This window comes from Mustela nigripes, chromosome 3 (assembly GCF_022355385.1).
Source record: "Mustela nigripes isolate SB6536 chromosome 3, MUSNIG.SB6536, whole genome shotgun sequence".
NCBI lineage: Eukaryota > Metazoa > Chordata > Mammalia > Carnivora > Mustelidae > Mustela > Mustela nigripes.
The window spans coordinates 183,085,194-183,100,675 of NC_081559.1; positions in this window are offsets into that span (position 1 = coordinate 183,085,194).

Consider the following 15,482-nt stretch of genomic DNA (forward strand, 5'->3'; position numbering starts at 1 on the left):
AATGATGACTCTGAAGGGAGTGTGAAGATGGACAGACGAGAGAAAGACAGAAGCTAGGCAAAATGTATTTAGAAAAACAATGAAATCATCCATTTAGAGATGATAAGGGCTTGAACACAGAGATTGGAGGAGATAGCTTATGGACTTTAAAACCTGATTCAGTGTTAGGCAAGTGTCAAGATTTTATATAGCGTAGCAACTCACTATACCATGAATATATGTATATATGATAAATCATATATAACATTTCTAATAATACATATATGTGACGTAAACTATGTCAAGTGAAAGCAAGGGAATAATGAGTGTAGAGTTTGAGATGATGACTATCTTAGATGAGGGATGTAAGCTACTACAAAAGCTTTGGATTTGTGATGGATAGTAGGCTCCTACATGCCTGCTTTATTGCTAACGGAGGGAGAAAGGGAAATAGATACCTGTAGACCCACGATGGAACCACAGCTGAAACAAGGATTGTTCTTTATAGATCTGATCCATGAATGAAAGCGAGAATGCTGATCTGCCTTGTGAATCTCAGTAAGATGGATTAGCAGGTATGATGCAGCATTTCCCAAACTCCCTTGCTCCGGAATCATTTGTCCACAGACGAAATACGGAAGGTGCCATGGCACTTATCATTTCGCAGATGAGGAAATCGAATTTGTGAGATATAAAACAAACTTGCTCTTTTTTGTCATTCTGAATTTAATTCCTCTGTTTTCTTTCTCTTTCTTTTTCTCTTTTACTTTCTTTTTCTTTTAGTGACCTGTTACATTTTTATTAGCTAACACCCACTCAGTAACATTTCATGAGGACTAAATACTTCAAAAAGCCCTGTGAATACCATAAAAGAATAAAAACCATATTCTAGTCTCCAGAGATGTGCTGTCTATTATAATGGCTATAAGCCATCTTTGGGTTTAAGCACTTGAAATGTGGATAGTGTAACCAAGGAACTAAATTTCTAATTGCATTTAATTTTAATTAATTTTGTTTAAAAGTTAAAATATTTTCCCATTAAACATAACTCTTAGTTCAGTAGGATTATATTTTACTTAAAGTCTTGAAAATTTAGCATCTAAATTGAGATGTGCTGTAAGCATAAGATACACACTGAATTTGAAATATGGTTAGACAAACAGATTCTATTTTATTTTTTTATTATACTATGTTAGTCACCATACTGTACATCATTAGTTTTTGATGTAGTCTTCCATAATTCACTGGGAAAAACAGGTTTTAGAAACAAAAAAGATCCATTCTGTTTTGGACACATGGAAAAGGGGCCTTATTATAAAGAAAGATTTAAAATATTTCATTAATAATCTTTTATGTTTATTGCCTGAGAAAATAATAATTTTTATATAAATCAGGGTGAATAAAATATATTTTATATTTTAATATATTTTATTATTATATATTATTATTAATATTTTAATATATTTAATACAATATTAAAATTCCATGTTATTCTTATCTGCTTCTGTTTGACAGCACTGACCTAGTAATTTTTTATTTCTTAGGCACAAACTTTGAAACACTGTACTTGCCATGTGCCCTCATGAACATCAAAAGAGAAAAATATCCTTCTTTGGCTTTCTGAGTTTTATATCGTTAGCTGTCAGTGGCTCTCTGTAATGCGGGTGGTCAAAGCTTGGGGTCTGCGAGGGCATCTAGTGTAGGAAGTGATCACTGTTTCTTTGTGGCAGTAACCTCTAAACAGACAGTACTCATGACTGATGAGAGGCCTCTGTTTGACTTCTCTACTTAATCAATCTTGGCAACAGTTTATTGCTTGCTTGACTAAAACATGGCAGAGATTATTGCTTTAAAGATCCTTTGTCAGCTCTTTGCAGGGCAGAGAATTCTCAGGGCCACACAAATTACCTTTGTATATGCCAATGATGAAAAAGGCAGGCGTGATGGGGTAGGAAGAATGAAACTGAGAAATGTTAGAGCTCAAAAGCGCCCCAAGCCCTCTTGCAGTAGAGTCAGGGTGTCACTCAGAGGACTGAATCAGTATTTAGAGTCTGGATTTGACCCTTTCAGAGAGGAGATGCATAGGAGTAGCAGAAGAGGCGTTCCGGAAAGGTGTGTGTGTACAACTACACAGACATACATAATTTAAAAATTTTTACCCTTCCAAATAAAGATCCACACAATAAATATCTAATTTCTTCATTTAACAAACATTTACCCAAGCGTGACACAAGCCGATGGTTTGGTTGTAGATGGAAGAAAAATAGAGGAATCAAGAGTAGATGTTGGGTTTCTACCCTGAACAACTGGGCTGTGCCATATTCTGAGATGCAGAAAGTTCAGATCCAAGGTCGAGGACATAGGAATGAAGGGAGCCTCTATGTGCATGTAGATTATACAAAAATCTCTTGGGTGGTATTCTGGCTTTACTTCCATTTGGTTTTAAGTCTTCTCCAGATGACTCTCTAATGCAGCCAGGGTTGAGAACACTGGGACCTCATGGGATCCAGAAACAGACTTCAGAAGCAGAAAAGAGCCATTTCATTTCAAACACGAAAAAAAAAGAAATGACACTGTCCTGAACTGAGTCAGATTCAAGGATCAGAATCCTTGCTTCAGCTCTTTAATCTTACAGAAGTGCTGCCCAGTTAGCCTCAGTTTGCTCACCTGTAAAATGGAAGGGTTGGAGAGGAGGAGCAATCTCTTAGGCAGCTGTTCCCTAGATGATGGTCTTTGGCAATATACTCTGAGCGGCACAGCGGTTAAAAAACATGGATTTGAACACTGCTATAAGAAATCCCCAATTCTGTGATGATCCTGGACATGTTCTCCACCTCTCTTATGATTGATTTCTTTGGCTGAAAAAAATGGATCTCAATCCCTAAAGCCCCAAGTTGTTACAAAGGCTAAACAAATTGATACCTGTTGAGTACTTAGTACAATGACTCTCACTTGAGGGTTGGTTGGTAAAAGTAGCTTATTATTATTATGCCCTTTTATGCTCTTCTTACTTATCTTGCCTCATTTTGTTGATTTTATACATTTGGCTCATTTCTCTATAGATTCATAAGGACATATTCTCCCCCTCCCCCAGCCAATGCTTAAACTAAAACATGAGATTACAAAAACCTCCACAATGAGCCGAATTAATTATCATCCATTCTCCACCCTCAGAATCTGTAAGACTGTACTTGAATAGTGGAATTATCCCTGGGAGCTTTCCAAAGCATTTTCAGTACAAAATCTTTACTTACAAAAGGGGAAAATAAGTCTCCCGTAAGAATATATTATTTCATTTGGAAAGTACAACAGTAGTAATTGCTTTATTCACTTGTAACAATTTCACCATCCCGAACTTACCCACAAACACATCTTTCCATCTGAAAGTCTCACTGCCAGAGAGCTCGTTTACATATTTTGAAAGGAGGGGAAGAGAAAGGAGTGGATATTTATTGCGTTAAGCCCTGTGCTATGCTTTTTAATGAAATTTTTAACAGCCAGGTAACATTTTGAATGCATAGACTCTTTCAACCCTTTAAAAAAAATCTATTTTAGGTATATGTAATGATTTATGTTTTAAAGCCAGTGTTGGGCGCACAGATTTTTATTCTGTTATTCTACACGTTTCCCTACATCTACAATATTTCGTTCGGCTTTTGTTTTGGCAAGGGGATCTGCTGCATGACCTCCATAGGACAAGGAACTATGTTGTTTCTTGGTGCTGCTATACTCAGCACCTCTAGTGCCTTATTTATTTATTATTTTTTTTCCACGTATATTGATGTTGGGGGATAAATGCTAAATGGAAGTTTAGTGCCTGCCCAGGAGGCATTCCTGGCCTGCTGGGAAGTTTCTGAAGCAACTTCAGTAATCACTCCTTCAGTTAAAAACACACTGAGAAGTTGTATGGCCCAGAGTGCAATTCTCCATGCTGGAGCTTGGTTGGACTAAATAGTTTTGGATTCAGGAGGACCGTTTCCCATCAGGAAGATGGGAATTAACTAGCCACAGTCAGCATGTCCCACAGAAGACAAATGCCTCTCCAGTAACAGCACTTTCAGCGGGTAAATAGACCTGACATTTACGCATCTATTGCTCCTTTCGCACTAATAAGTCTGACTGGAGGCCCAGAAATCATTAGAGGAGTGAGAGCTTTTAATGAGCTCTAGGAGAAGAATATGGTTGAAAAAACACATTACCTGCAGTTAGCAGCACCAAGGATGCTAATGTTAAAATTTATGAGAAAAGTGCTTGAGGAAGGTCTGAGCCATTATAAAAGCTAGGCATAATTTCTGTTTTAGAAAAAAAAAAAATCAGATCATTCTTTTCAAAAAGGTCTACTCTAGAGTTTACTAAAACCTCATCTTAGGTTTTATTTTAGAATTTTTTCCCCTTCCTTTCCTCCCCACGATGGTCAAAGCTTAGGCTGAGGAACAAGCAATGCGAGCAATGTGAGCTGATTTTAAAAATTTATTTATTTAATTTTTTCTGCCAAAAAAAACACAAAAAAGTGTACAATGGTCTCCTCAACTGTCTTACCCACTAACGAGGGGCTGCTAATGCTCATCTGTTCTGTTCTTTAACCAATTCATTTATTTAATAAATCACTTAATAGACATTTTAAATTCCATACCGACAGAGTGCCTGGTAATCTGATATGTGAAGAGACTCATAAAACATCTTATTTTCCCAGGGAGTTTAAACCCACACAGCATTTACTTTCTTACATAGTGAACTGATGGTTAAAAGCACAAACAGACCTGGGTTTGAGTCTGGTTTCCCAGTTAATGCAGGTTAACCAGGCAATATATTGTCCATAGCAGAGCCCTTCTGAGGGACAAAAGAGGTGCCAGCAGTAATTGTTTCTGTTATCTACTGCTGTGAAACATAATACCCTAAAAGTTAGTGGCTTACAACAGGAATTATTATTATCTCTCACAATTCTCCTGTTGACTAAACCTGGCAGGGTGGTTCATACTTGTAGTCTTTCTTATGGTTTTTGGCTGGGGTGGTGTCCTCTGAAGGCTCAGCTGGGCTCGATGTCTAAGACGACCCCCTCATCTGACTGGTAGGTGGTGCTGGCTATTAACTAAGACCTCCACTGTGTTGTCAACACGAGCACCTCAGGCTTTTTCACGTGGCATGGGTTTCTCATAGTATAGGGGCTGGGTTCTAAGAAGGAACATCCACACAAGCAACTGTGACATACCAGGTGGTAATTGCAAGTCTCTGCAAAGGTGATGCCTAGAATGGCAGGTCACATTGTTTTGTGACCAAAGGAGTCCTAGCACAGCCTGGAGTTAAGGGGCTGGATGAATAGACTCTACTTCTTGGTGGGGAAATGACACTTATATTCAGGAGGAAACAAATGATAGTGGGCGGCCCTCTCAGAGAGAAGCTATCTCAATAATTACACCAGGAGAAGAGAGAGAGCCCAGAGGTTGTTTTTTTTTTTTTTTTTCTTAAGATTATGTTTATGGACCCCCTGGGTGGCTCAGTGGGTTAAGCTTCTGCCTTTGGCTCAGATCATGCATGGTCTCAGGGTCCTGGGATTGAGCACTGCATCGGGCTTTCTGCTCGGCGGGGAGCCTGCTTCCCCCTTTCTCTGTGCCTGCCTCTCTGTCTCTTTGTGATCTCTCTCTGTCAAATAAATAAATAAAATCTTAAAAAATAAAATAAAGATTTTATTTATTTATTTGACAGAGAGAAAGAGAGATCACAAGTAGGCAGAGAAGCAGGCAGAGGCGGGGAAGGGGAAGCAGGCTCCCTGCCAAGCAGAGAGCCAGATGCGGGTGCAGGGCTCCATCCCAGGACCCTGGGATAATGACCTGAGCCCCTGAGCTGAAGGCAGAGGCTTAATCCATTGGGCCCCCAGGTGCCCCCCAGGGTTGTTCTAAGGATTGTCATCCAACCCCAGTCTCTATCTGTAACATAGGGTAATACTAATATAACTCCAATTGGCTTATAATGAGGATTAAACAAAATAGTTCAGTTCATTGGCACACAGTGAATAAGTGAGGGGTCCAGCTGTTAGATAGCCCCGGGCTGATCACACTATTCTCCATTTCCATGGCCATAAACCCGGATTAGGCCCTTTGTCACCTTTCATGTGGTAGCATCGTTTTTGGACCAGGCTTGCTGTTTCCATGTTCAGTTCTCGTCCACCTGCCTGTCCTTCAGATACTTAGTAGTTCATTTTCACGAAGCATCCTTCGCTCACCCTCCTCTGCTCTGATACCTTCAGCAGGCCCTCACATTGTCAGCCAAGTCCAAACTAGCTTGTGCCCAGACATTGGCCCTGTAGAGCAATAGTTGCTGGGAATGGACGTTTCCTTTCTCCCTGCCTGGAAGGCTCTTTCCTAAGTCCTGTATGTCAAACCTCCCATTCCCCAAGGTTTATCTGACAGTGTTCTCTCCTTCATCTGTATCCGCATGTCATCTGTGCCTGCCATAAAGCTCTGGGGCCTTTCTCACTCACTTTATGATTATAAGAATATGTGGGTGTTTCAAGGGCTGGAGGGAGGGAAGGAGGAAACAGATCGAAGTAGAATGTTTTTGAAATAGCTGTTTTTTTTTTTTTTTTGTTTCCAGCTCTGTCATCATTTAGTTCTCTTTAAGTAAGCTAGGCTGTTCATCGAGGGCCTTCACTAAAGGATTTGGCAGCCGAAAGATGGTTTTGAGATTCAAAAATCCTAAAATGTGATCAATAGAAATAACTCAAGGCATACACTGGAAAATATGAAGAGAGGAACAAGGCTTCCATCTATGACATGAGAAAATAATTTCCCCCAGGCTTTGTCGAGAAGAAAGGGACACAGACAATGAGCAAAGGCAGAGGGAACTGTGTGGCCCCAGATGAGAGTACCAAAACTGAAAGAAAGGGCTGTATAGGAGGGGTAGAATCAGCATTTCAGGAAGGCTCAGTTTTGCCCAAGGGAGCACCATCCTTGTCCCATCTGAGAGACTACACATATGATGCTGGTCTAGTGTCCAAAGCACAGCCAGAACTGCCTATGGACAGATACGATGTCTGCCTTACCCTTTGGTTGGTCCTTGACTGACTTACCCAATGGAACAACCACTTCACTGTCCTTGAGTTCTCCTACATGCACGAGAGAGGATGAGCCTGGTCATTGATGAATGGAGGGTATATGGGAAAACATATGTCTGGAACTCTGCTTTGGTGTGTATGAGCTGATTTAACCTGAGAACTGGGCTGAGGCAGGGATCAATCTTAGCACTGCACCATTACTGTCATGAATAATAATGCATAAAGAATTATGGAATGAAAGCCTATTGCTGAAGGCACCATGGCATTATTTAGATTCTACACAAAAGATTTGTCTCTCTTCTCCCATCCATTTATTTATACAGTCCTTTATTTATGTTCATATATATTTATTTTATGCTTTGGTTTATAAGTCAATATTACTTTATGCATTCTTTTTACTCTAACTGTTTTAGCTTTGGCTATGAAGAGTTCCTTCAGTTCACTCCTGTGTCCCTTTGATATACACCCATGGTTTTTTTGAGCAATTCCTTACTTTTTGGCACAAGATTCTTCATGCTTATCATGCATTCTTCCTGTTCCAATCATAGAATAAGCCATTTCCCTCAGGAGACCTGGTCTCTTTTATTGGAGAATAGCATTAGAAACCAAGATCTGGGAATGAAATGTCTTTGTCTTTTCATTTAGGAAGGGAAATTCTCTCCAGAAGGCTCTTATTTCCATCTCAACACTGGGCTAAGAAAATAAAGTATTAGTCCCTTCGTCTTCCATGATAGAGGAGGGTATAGTCAGGAATGGATGTTAAGTAAACTAACCTACAAGATTTGCCACTATGTGAGAGCCAACTGCTGCACATCCAGATTTACAAACCAGATTGTAATAAACACCCACTGGTTTACTTGGAAATGTGGCATACTCCACTGTTGCAAAACTTTATGTTCCTGTTTCAGCCTTAAGTGCAGACTAATACTCAACATAATATAAATGTATTGGGTTTCAGCCACTTATAATAATAATGATGGTGACAGTAACCAATGTTGGTGAAGTGCTTGGATAAGCTATGGATTATAGTAAGTATTTTGCATGTATTATTGGATTTGGTCCTCAAAAAAAAATCCCTAGGCACAATTATCATCCTCAGAGGAGGCAGCTGAGGCTTAGGAACATTAGTGACTTGTCAGAGCTAACAACTAACACGGTGGATCCAAAATTCAAAGCTGAGCAGCCTTGAACAAGACTTTAGCCTCATTTACCTGTGACTGCCTTGGCCATTTATAAGGGAAGACATTGCATTTGGGGATATGGCACCTGCAGAATCTCTTGAAAGATGCATTGCCAGGTATTCACATAGAGCACATAAAAGCTGTTACATGCTCTGCAGAGCATGTGATATCCATATGCTTAGATCTATCATGCCACAAGTGATTTCACCCAATCAGAACTCAGCCAGACTCTGCTCCTGTGGGAGTCACACACCTAGAATAGTTGGTTTATGAAAGATATGAGAGCTCAGACTCCAGTTCAAGATGACATGGCAATTTATAAGCAACGTAAACTGGTTGAAAAAACAAGGCACCATTCATTTAGTGACTTCTAAGATGAGGTATTTATGCCTACCACAAAATTGTCTGCAAGTGACAAGAAATATGACAAAAGCAAGATATTTGAGTTAGGCTGTGCAGAAAACAAAACAAGTAGAGGAAGAGGAAAACAAGTTATTTGATGTGTGGCTTTCAGTTAGGACTTCTCCCACCTTGGTAGAGCCACCGCTGAATTTCTATCCTCAGTTTCAGCCTTAATTGAAACCAAAATCCGTGGGGCACCCACATCATGCATGTCTTGGCGGTCTGTCATTAATTAAGTGGTAATGCACTGGTATAAATGAATACACTCTTGATTTAACAGAGTTAGAATCCTGGCCTGACCATGTGTGTCACTTTGGGCAAGATTTGTAACCTCTCCAAACCTCAGTTTTCCTATCTATAAAATGGAGACATTTTACTGTTTTATGAGAGATAATAATTTTTAAATGTTTTTCAAACATTAGTTCTTACATATTAGTTTTAATATAAATTTTATTAATAGAATAGATGGATTATTTCTGTATAGTTAATTTGTAATAAAAATTTATTATAAATTAACGTTCTGGGTAACATGGTACTTTTTAAGTGAATCTTCTCCTGTCAGAATATGCCAAGCATGACTTATTTAGCCTTTAGTTGAAGATGCCATCATCATCATGGATATCATGAATCTTCAGTTTTAGATATGCTGTTCAGTCACTCCTGACTCTCCTTGGCAGGACCCCTGGTTACCATTGTAATTTTGTCTATTTCTTCTGTTTACTCACACCCAGTGCTACAAGGCTTCTAAGCTGTTTGTGTGTGTCTCCTCTCTGTACCCAAGCCTGTTTCATCTCCACAAGACTTTATGCAAACTCTCCTCTGTGCTTCAAATATTCCACCTTCTGTCCTTTCTTCTTCTTCTTCTTCTTTTTAAAAGATTTTATTTATTTATTTGACAGACAGAGATCACAAGCAGGCAGAGAGGCAGGCAGAGAGATAGGGGGAAGCAAGCTCCCTGCTGAGCTTAGAGCCGGATGTGCGGCTTAATCCCAGGACCCTGAGATCATGACCTGAGCTGAAGGCAGAGGTTTTAAACCACTGGCCCTCCTATAACCCAGGCACCCCGTCCTTTATTCTTCTGATCAAGCTTTGTATTTATTGTTCAAGGCTCATCTCAGATATCACCTTTTCTAATCTTTGCACTGACATTCAGAGTTAGATATCTCTCTCCTGTGCTCTTGTGGAAGTCTGAACATACCCATATGGTGGCATTTATCACAAGTATCATAGTTCTTTGCTTATTTTTTTTATGCATATCCTCACTGGATTCTGACTTCCATAAACTATTTTTTGCCTTAAACTTTGGATATTCCAGACCCATAAAAAACAATTTAATAGTCTCTTTATACATACTTAAATGAATAAATGGACATAAAAACACACTGGGGTTTTCCAACACTGGGTGCAATCAATTGATAGCAGTAACATAATTTTTGTGCATCATTTGGACTGATTTTGCTACTTCTTAGACACTTATTGAATGCCCCACTACATGCAAGACACTGGTTCAATCTGGAGGACAAAGGGGAAAACAAAACAAAACAAAACAAAACAATGTTGTAATCTTTTCCATGATAGGAAGCCTCTACCTCTTTCCTCTTGATTCATAGTTCCTCTCCAAGAAAGAAAAAATTGTTCCTTCAGGCAGAGTCTATAATTTGTCTGCCTTTTTTCCATCCCAAGACTTAAACTAAGGAGGGAACCAGAAGGTCCCTCCTAAGACTCAAAGTTGATATATATACTTTAGCCTAATTTTTACCAGAGCTTTGCTCTAGGAATTACACGGTGCTATGCCACTAAATAAAGTACAGCTTTGTTTTCTATGTGACCATGGCTCCTTATATATAGCTCTCCAAGAAATTGGTTTTGGTCAGAGTGGAGATTTTGGGGGTTGGTGAAGGGTGGGGAATGGGGAGATAAATAAGGCAGCAGGATTTAGGCTTTTCTGGGTTTCCAGCCATACCATCAAAACACTACTGAAATTCATTTCCCCATAATAGAAAAGACACATGAACCAATATAATCTTATCCTTGCCCTCTAAAAATTACAATTTAATGACCTTATGAAATTTATGTGAATGAGGAGAGCTGGTATATTAGTTTCCTAGGTTTGCTGTAGTAAGTTCCATAGCCCAGATAGCTTTAACAACAGAAATGTATGCCCTTGCAGTTAAGGAGGAAAGAATTCTGGGATCAAGACACTGAAAGGCTTGGTTCCTTCTAGGGGTAGTGACGGACAGTCTATTCCACGCCTTTCTCCTAATTTCTGGTTGCCTGCCATTCGTGGCATTCCTCCGTTGTAGATCCAACATCCTGGTCTTCATTTGGGTGTTGTATGACATTTCTCCCTATGTGTCTGTGTCTTTCTGTATTCTCTCCTCTTATAAGAACACCAGTCATTAGATTGAGGGTTCACTCTAAACTCAGGCTGATTTAATTTGGGGATTAATTACATCTTGGAAAGATCCTATTCCTTTGTTTGTTTGCTTGCTTTAGTTTCAAATTCTTACTTACACTCCAGTTAATTAACAATATGCAGTATTCATCCCAACAAGTGCCCTCTTAATACTCATCACCCAGTTAACCCATCCCCCCACCCATCTCCCTTCCAGGAATCCCCAATTTGTTCTCTATAGTTAAGAGTCTGTTTTATGGTTTGCCCTTTTCTCTTTTCCCCACTATGTTCATCTGTTTCATTTCTTACATTCCACATATGAGTGAAATCATGATGTTTGTCTTTCTCTGACTAACTTATTTCACTTAGTATAATAACTCTAGACCCATCCATATCATTGCATATGGCAAGATTTAGTTCTTTTTTTTATGGCTGAGTAATATTGAATTCTATACATAAACCACATTTTCTTTAACCATTCCTCAGTCAATGGATATTTGGGTATTGTTGATAATGCTGCTATAAACATTGGGGTGCACGTATCCTTCTGAACCAGTATTTTTGTATTTGAGTAAATACCTACTAGTGAAATTACTAGATTATAGGGTAGTTCTATCTTTAACTTTTTGAGGAAACTCCATACTGTTTTTCAGAGTAGCTGTGCCAGTTTGCATTCCCACCAACAGTGCATGAAGGTTCACCTTTCTTAGCATCCTCGCCAACACCTGTTGTTTCCTGTGTTGTTAATTTCAGCCATCCTGACATGTGCAAGGTGATATCTCATTGTACTTTTGATTTGTATTTCACTGATGATGTGTGATGTTGAGCATCTTTTCATGTGTCTGTTAACCATCTCTATAAAGACCCTATTTCAAATAAGGTCATGCTGTGAAGTTCTTGGTGAACACAAACTTCTGGGGGATACTCATCAACTCATCACAGCTGTCCTAAGATAAATGGTAAAAAATAGTGTTACAAGCATGCTGTATGTGAAAGAGACATTGATCTGGGAATCAGTAAATGTACCAAAACAAGCTGTGCAATTGAGTAATTCAATTAACCTCTCACTCTCTAGATTTTGGTAACCTTATCAGTAAACTAAGATATTTAAACTGGGATCTCAAGTTTGAGGGGATCTACAGACTGATGCAGGTTATCATATGATAATCCTTGCCTGTCTCCACATTTGACTGTCCCTAAGATCCCTTATTATATCTTATTTTCTGTAACCTGTTATTTAGATTCCTAATAGGACCCTCAAGTCTAATGCCTCCTCATTAAGTTTCTTATATTCTATCACTAGGGAAGCCATGCAACAGAGTCTAATCATAGGACACTTTTGAGTGTACTATGAAAACTTACATGGGATAATAGACAAAGACTGGAACCGTCCCAGGCAAACAACGTCAGTGTATCAATCTCTATCAAAATGGTTCTCAGACTCTTCACTCCAACTGACTTGTAAATTACTGTGTCTAATGATAACTTAGATCATGAATAGTAAGATCCATGCCCATGACCAAAATTACTAATTAACCATAGAGCTTTTGGGGGTGATGTTAAATCTATAATTAACTTCAGAATCCTTCTCAAGGGTGTTCCAGGTAAGCACTATCAAAGCATAGGACTTGACAAACAACATGGAAACTCTTTTCTACATTGGACTATGAGAATTACTAGTTTTTCTCTATGTAAATGTGTTACTTACTAAGCATGAAACCTTGATTTTTAAGAGTGAAATTCTAATAATTAAGATCCCATGCGTTCAATGGCATAATATGTTGGGAGGGAGTAACCAACTAGATACTTTGCAAAATATATTTTTAAAAAGATGAACTAAAGAAAAATATCTTCTATGTAGAGAAAGAACGATACAACTGCTCTACTTCTATGTTTTTTATTTGAATTTTTGATTTAAGGAAAGAATTAAAAAAACAATAATAATTTAGTTTCTTTCTACACCTGTTGGATTAGAACTGAATGTGATAGTGGCCCTCATGAGATAAAACTGATTTTGTGTTGACTGTTTGCTGGGAAGGGAGGAGATGATCATCAAGTCCTCAACCCATTTATTCCATTTACAGAAGTGGTGTTGGAGTGGTAACTGGAAAGACATGCTCCTGAGAAAGAAGCCTTGTAAGCCGGTCTAATTGCCTTTTAACCTACTAATACTAGACCTCCTGTCAATCAAACAGTGGCTTCTGCTAGCAGCAGAATCCTTATCTAAGAAATGCTTTTAGTAGAATATGTCTGCTTGTCTAGGTTTGTGTAAGAGCTTGGATAAACTAGGTGACTCTCTAAGTATAAAATGGAGAAGCTTTGAAAGTTAGTGAGGTGATTGCATGTTTTACTTAGAAACTATATCAGTTAACCTGGGCCATAGCTCATCTGATGTAGATAGGAAGGGCCTGGGGAGCAACACTGGGGTCCTGGGCTGCTTCTTGCTTCGCCTATGTTTTATGATGACCTATATTTTTGAAGACATTAGTAAGGCCTAGTAGTGGATAAAATATTTTATTCTTGAGTCTCATTAGACAATCTGAACTTTTGGGTTGTCTCGGCTTTTTATTATGGGCAATACATATTCTCCTTTAAGTTTAAGTTTTTGACAGAATATTTCTAAATAGGGGAATTCTTGCAGAAATCAGAGACTGTAGCTGGCTTCATTGTTGTTTCTCTTCTGATGACAGATCAAGGATCAACCTGGAACAGACCAAGAGATACACGTGGTTTCAACTGCCCAATTTGTTGAGGGCAAAAGCAAATGGTGGAATAACTATCAAAGTTTGTTGGTGATTTTTGTGGATTCTTGAGCATATAGAGAACATTTATTCTATTTATTTAAGATGGAAATATAAAATACACCACAGTTTCCTGCTCTTGCACCAGGTACAAAGTGAAAAAAAAAAAGAGGCATAAATAAATCCATAAACATGATGTTCACAGAAGAGTCATAGCAGGCACCAGAAACTGTGAGAAAACCCTGAAAGACATAAAATAGCCAACATAGAATTGAAAACAGAAACTACCATGAAAACCACCATAGGAGGTCTGATAACAAAATCAAGGTTGGCAGCTAAAAGCTTGCACACCTGGGAGTGACCTAGACTCAGGTTAAGTAGCAACTCTGTGGCCCTCAACAAATAGATGCTTTGGTTTTGCCCATAGAAATAGCTTGGTACTTGACCAAACAGCCATGTCATTTCACCTGGATGTCTGCCTCCAGGTGCAAGCAGAGAGTTTGGGAGCTTGTGTCACAGCGAAAACACCCCGAATGACTGGTTACTCCAGAAAAGAATAGAGGGCAGTCACTCTCGGACACCTTGTGTTCTCTGTGAAGACAGCCTCAGAACCACGTCCTGTGGTTACCTCCAAGTCCACACTGCAGAGAGATGCATCAGAAAGTTGGCTGGAAACCTCATATACAAAAATTAACATATAATCTGCAGCCATAAATGTCTGGGGAAAGACAACATTCAAGAGAAAGAGAGAAGGAGCCTCAGTTCAGGGGACCAGCCGGCTTTGGGTGTGAGTCAGATGTGCTCCTTCAGAACCAGAATTATGAGACAAGATCCCAACCTAGGAGAGACTTAGAAGAGAAAGGGACAATCTCCTTAATATAACCCAGGGCACATTCCTATCCCTTGATTTGTCATTCATGCCCTTGGTTGGCAGAAGCATGACATTCTTACTCTACACTACAGCTCAAGGAGAAAAGAAGACAAAGCAAATCAAACAAACTCCGTAACAATTAGGCCACTGCCCAGCCTGGCTAACAGGAGTGGGAACATTTTAACAATAGTTTTATGTTATTAAGACCTTGGTTCCTTGGTTCTGGTGGGAAAATTGGGGCAATTGTTATCAAGGTCATAGAGACCATGTTTTCTCAGTGGATAGCATGATCCCCAAATGGGTCAGAATTGATTACTTGTCGAAAGGATTCTTGAGATTGAGAAGAAAAAACTATGCAAAGAGATTTTCTTTTCCTTGACATTGGAAGGAAAGAAAATTTGTGAAGAGGGATACTAGCCTCAAAATGTCATGTATAAATAATGCTTCTGAACCTCCCAAGGAGAAAAACTCTAGGCCACAAAATAATTACCAAGATGTAGGAATTACACTGTTCAATGGTATCATTTTGTGTTTTCTGGCAAAGGCAGGAAATTCCTTTACTGGGGCACAGAGGGAAAAAAAAAATGTCCTTCAGTGTTTGGTTAAATGTCACCTTAAAGAAAATATTTCTGAAAACATAAAAGTCTATATCAAAGCTCATTAAGGAAGACATAGACAAAAACATTTTCTTTAACCTAAAGGCCAAGGAGAAACTAATACAAAAATTGTACATTTTAAAGTTTTACAACTCAAATTCTGCTTGGCTTTCTCTTATCCTGTTTTATTTTGAGAAATTTACTTAATTTTCTGAGCCTTTCTGTCTTCATTAATAAAAGAGGGATGGATGGACCCAGTATGGTTT